Genomic DNA, 5,742 nt, shown 5'->3' on the forward strand with positions numbered 1-5,742 from the left:
CAGAAGTACGTGCACAAAAGTTTGTGATAAAACTTTGCAAGCAAATGGTGTATGGTCAAGTGCCCACGTAAAATACATGTATTGACAAAGTTGTCATTCAGCGGGATAAAGGTTCGTATAAAAAATTAGATGTAAGTACGTGCACAATTGTTCGTAGGCAAGCACACGTAGGCAAATGTTCGTAACGGATAAAGTCCGGCTGACGAAAGCAGGTGAGCCAGTTGACATCCGTTGGTTGCTTGGTGATCAGCTTGTATGGATACAAGTCCTACGACGAGCGTTCCACACCTGAGCCACCTGGACACCAAATTATGTACCATCAGCACGCAGATTTCTCTGAAATGTGGTCTCTGCGGGGAAATCTCATCCAAGACTTGTTACCAGGGATGGGGGTCTACATTCCAACTTGTACTTTACATCGGTATCCGACCCTCTGCGTCCAGACTTCTGTCAAACCAACGTCATCACTGATAATCACTTGTGAACGGACTCGACGTGCTTCCACCACATACTGTCATACAAACTTGTGCGTACGAACCTATTTTGCATGCGAAGCACGAGACATTGGTACGACACATTTCCATACGAAATGTTTTGCGTGCGAACATTTTCATTTTAAAATTTTCCGGACTCACATTTCATCGAGCAAATTTTACCCAAAACGAACAGTTTACATTACGAACTTTACGACTTCTCGAACTTTTTACCTTACCGACTATTATGACGAGCCTCAGGCTTGTTAGCGTTATCCTACAAACAATTACCACACAACTACATCTCCATTCTCCTGGTTTTTCCCGAGGAATAAGGCTAATACTGCTGTCTTACTATGAGATTTTGTAACAGTGCTCAAGCCGGCTGCCGTCGGGGGCAGCGCCGCCTGTGGGGGGGGGGGGGGGGGCGGATGACCAGCGCCGGGCTGACTGGAGGCGAAGCGGCGGTTTTTCAAGAGCAGATCTCAGTTAGCCGCCGACCGCGGGTTACATGGGGGAATCGAGCCGACCGCGGGTTACATGGGGGAATCGATTTCCGGCGCTCGCTTCCGCTGGCGCACCACGTGTTCCGAATCGTCCAGGCTGACCAGGTCCAGAGCGTGGTGCAGGTTAGGGGAAGGGAAGGGATCACATCGCTGACGACGTTCAATTCCTGGTCTAGCTGTAGGCATTCGGCATGGTAATGATTCCATACACGGCAGTCTAATTGGAAGGTACGCAATTTGGGCAGATAGACGTCACCACTTATAATGAACGCTAGGGTCTTAAGACCATTTCCTTGCCAGTAAAATCTTTAGATCTTGCGCGCATTTCTCGGGGTGGTTCGTCCACCTGGCCTAAGCACCAGCTCTCCATGCTTCAGTGGGTGGCAGCGTATTTAAAGATGCAGTGCTTGGCCTGCAGGCAACCGGCACCTCTAGCTTCGCAATAACATGGCATGTCATTTATAAACGGTGCGCTTGATTTCGGACTATGGGGCATCTATAGGCTGGACGAGGGAATAAATTAGTTGCCGTGTAATTGGCATGGCGGCGGTGGTACGAGGCGTCGGGCGCCACCCGAGTGACCTTGCCCCCTCCCCTGCACCCAACCTCATCACTGCAGGCCGGCTCGTTCGCCGGCACCGCGGCACGGTCGCCGCGGGTCAGGAACGCCGGGTCCGGGGACCAATGCGGGCCCTTCAGTTCCCACCCTCCTGGGGGCTCCGGCCTTCGCGGTCCAGGCCGGCCGGCCGTCCGATAATCGCCGGACGCAGCGAGCGGCCTCGAAACGCGCCGGCCGTCTTGCCGCCGCATCCACCAGCCGGACCTCGGACGCGCCGGGGGCCGGAGGAGGTGCTGACCGGAGCTGGTGGCGCTCCCATTGGTCGTGCACCGTCAGCCCGCTGTCCTCCGCTTGCCTGCCAGCCGGTTGGAAGTCGCGCCGCCACGCCCGCCACGCCGCCGCGCCGCGCCGCTGCCGCCGCGCCGCGATAGCATCGCGCCGCGGTCGCGCTATCGCCCGCTAATGGTCGGCTAAATGTGCCGGGTCGACCCGCGTGACAGCCCGCTGCGACCGATGCAGCGGCCTCGGGCTGCTGGGCGACACGAGACGGCCGCGGCGACCGGGTGACAGCCCGCTGTGACCGATGCAGCGGCCTCGGGCTGTTGGGTGACACGAGACGGCCACGGCGACCGGGTCGAGCGGTGCCGGCGCCACGGAGCGCCGCACCCTTCCGCCACGCACGGTCACAACAGCCACCTGGCAAGGTCGCTGACGAGGCGTCTTTGGTCGCTGAGAGCAGCTTCATTGGTGACATTCAGAGACGCTCGTCAGAGGTGTTGGCACTACAATACCCCGCTGGTAGAGGTCCAGTCGTCGGACTTATGACGCCGACGGGAAGTGATCGGCTGCGGACTAACACATAATGGAGGAGGACCGGCTGCGGACTAACAAATAATGGAGGAGGACCGGCTGCGGACTAACAAATAATGGAGGAGTGACCGGCTGCGGACTAACAAATAATGGAGGAGTGATCGGCTGCGGACTAACAAATAATGGAGGAGTGACCGGCTGCGGACTACACAAATAATGGAGGAGTGACCGGCTACGGACTAACAAATAATGGAGGAGTGACCGGCTGCGAACTAACAAATAATGGAGGAGTGACCGCTGCGGACTAACAAATAATGGAGGAGTGACCGGCTGCGGACTAACAAATAATGGAGGAGTGACCGGCTGCGGACTAACAAATAATGGAGGAGTGATCGGCTGCGGACTAACAAATAATGGAGGAGTGACCGGCTGCGGACTAACAAATAATGGAGGAGTAACCGGCTGCGGACTAACAAATAATGGAGGAGTGATCGGCTGCGGACTAACAAATAATGGAGGAGTGACCGGCTGCGGACTAACAAATAATGGAGGAGTGATCGGCTGCGGACTAACAAATAATGGAGGAGTGATCGGCTGCGGACTAGCTGACAATGGAGCAGTGATCGGATGCGCACTAACAAACAATAGAGCAGTGATCGGCTGCGGACCAACAAACATTGGAGCAGTGGCCGGCTGTGGACTAACAATGCAGCTGTCGCAAACCGCTCACGCCACAAAGTGCTCAGCATTGAGCGAAGATTCACGAACAGCACCAGCCACGCGATTTCGTAACTATAATTATGCATGCATGGGAGTGGCCAAAGTGATGTTTGACTGTCCAAATGCCGGCAAACTGGCGACAACGTAACAGGACTCCATGTAATTGGTGTTTACTGAAACTGCAGAGGTACCCTAGTATTTCTAGGCGTCGTGGATCGCTGGCGTGTCTTTAAATGCTGCTACAAATGACCCGTTACGTTAGGACCTACCTCTGTGACAAAAGTGGTCTTGGATAGGCAGTTGGTATTCTCATTCAGGCAAAACAACAACTTGATTTCTGTTTTCGTGCACCATCTGCTCAAATTTCGGTGCAGTGGTTTGTGTGTGATGTTGAGAGGCATAAGTATGATGGAATGCATGCGACGCTTGAGGTTAAACAGGTTTCCACGACAATTTAGACAAGATTGTCAGTAATCTAGAAGTCGTACCTCAGACAAAAAATGAGAACCGAACAACATCCGGTTGTTATGACATTTCAGCTCTGCACGACGCACCACTGCACCGGACGCCACTGCCGTCCCGAGGCCACACTATCACACGGCGTCTGCTACACTTATACTTTGGTCTTGATATAAACAAGCGAAAACTATGAGATGGCAAATTACGTGCGTTGTTCAAAATATCTTATTCTCGCTGTCACGAAGTGTACCATGCAGGCTGCGGTAATCTTGCTTAGGTTTAGCTCCTTAGCTTCCACAGCTCCTCATCCAATGTATCGGCGGCTGAGTCACATGACGTTAAAGCAGCAACCTCTGTGAGAGGACTGATGAGGAGCTCGGCAGCATGGTCCTGGGTGTTCGAAAGGAGCACGTGCCGAGCAGACGCTCGGGTTCGTTGTCTAATGTAAATACAAAAAGGTTCTATACGTCAGTTCTTCAAACAACACGATATAAGAGATACTCCCTAAGGACAGCTACGGCAGGCAAGGCAGGCGTCGGAACGTTATGCCAGCTTCTAGCACATTAACTGTGGTTTTTCTAGGCTGGGCTGTGTGATATTTACCGTCGTTGTGGTATAGTGGCAAGCGCGCCGAAGCCATCTCGCAGCCACCGGCAGGCCAAGTGGCCTCGGGGCTCGGCACTTTGTGTTGTCCGTTTCCCCGAAGCCGTTACACGGACCGCGGCGAAAACGACCGCTAACTGATCTGCTGACATTGCGTGCAGGCCCGTGATGGCGTGGCGTGGCCAGGTCACCACTCTCCTCCTCCCTCTCAGGGTAGGCGGACAGGCTCCCGGTAGTCCTCCGACTACTCAGGCTAGCCGGTGCCGGCTAACCGACGTCAACGACAGGCGAGAGTGGGCCGGTCCCGGCGCCGGGGGCGGCCGGTAGGTCAGCCGGCACCGTTGATTCATGAGCCCCTCAAAGCTACCACCTGAACCGCACTCAACGCTCGGTGTGCCGGCTGAAGGAATCATGGCACGCCACCCGCCAGAGGGCGCCCCTGTCGGGCGCACGCGCTCCGGAGCAGAAGCCGGCGCAGCACTCACCCAGCAGACTGTTCTCGGCCACGCGAGGGGGCCTGTTTTGAGCGAGGTATTTCTCGCGGCGGGTCCGGCGCGGCGCGGCGACCGGACGGCACCGGTTGGACCACCCACCGAAGAGGGAGGGACGGCCAGGGAGGGTATCGCGTCATCCCACCACCCCTCTGACCCAGGTGAGGTCTTATCCGGACGATGGTTCGCACCGGATTCCTGAGGCTGGCAGGGCTGGTAGGTGTGTTTCGTGGAGCCGCCACACTAGCGCTGTGAAGGGCCGACGGCTGGTGCACAGAACCGACGGCCGCGGCTTGCCCAGTGACAACTGAACATCAGCCAACAGAACCGACGGTCACGGCTTGCCCAGTGACAACTGAACGTCAGACAACAGAACCGACGGTCGCGGCTTGCCCAGTGACAACTGAACGTCAGCCAACAGAACCGACGGCCGCGGCTTGCCCAGTGACAACTGAACGTCAGCCAACAGAACCGACGGCCGCGGCTTGCCCAGTGACAACTGAACGTCAGACAACAGAACCGACGGTCGCGGCTTGCCCAGTGACAACTGAACGTCAGCCAACAGAACCGACGGCCGCGGCTTGCCCAGTGACAACTGAACGTCAGCCAACAGAACCGACGGTCGCGGCTTGCCCCAGTGACAACTGAACGTCAGCCAACAGAACCGACGGTCACGGCTTGCCCAGTGACAACTGAACGTCAGCCAACAGAACCGACGGCCGCGGCTTGCCAAGTGACAACTGAACGTCAGCCAACAGAACCGACGGCCGCGGCTTGCCAAGTGACAACTGAACGTCAGCCAACAGAACCGACGGCCGCGGCTTGCCCAGTGACAACTGAACGTCAGCCAACAGAACCGACGGCCGCGGCTTGCCCAGTGACAACTGAACGTCAGCCAACAAAACCGACGGTCAAGGCTTGCCAAGTGACAACTGAACGTCAGCCAACAGAACCGACGGTCACGGCTTGCCCAGTGACAACTGAACGTCAGCCAACAGAACCGACGGTCACGGCTTGCCCAGTGACAACTGAACGTCAGCCAACAGAACCGACGGTCACGGCTTGCCCAGTGACAACTGAACGTCAGCCAACAGAACCGACGGCCGCGGCTTGCCCAGTGA

Source organism: Pollicipes pollicipes, unplaced genomic scaffold, assembly GCF_011947565.3.
Source record: "Pollicipes pollicipes isolate AB1234 unplaced genomic scaffold, Ppol_2.1 Scaffold_3447;HRSCAF=4054_pilon_pilon_pilon, whole genome shotgun sequence".
NCBI classification, from domain to species: Eukaryota; Metazoa; Arthropoda; class Thecostraca; order Pollicipedomorpha; family Pollicipedidae; genus Pollicipes; species Pollicipes pollicipes.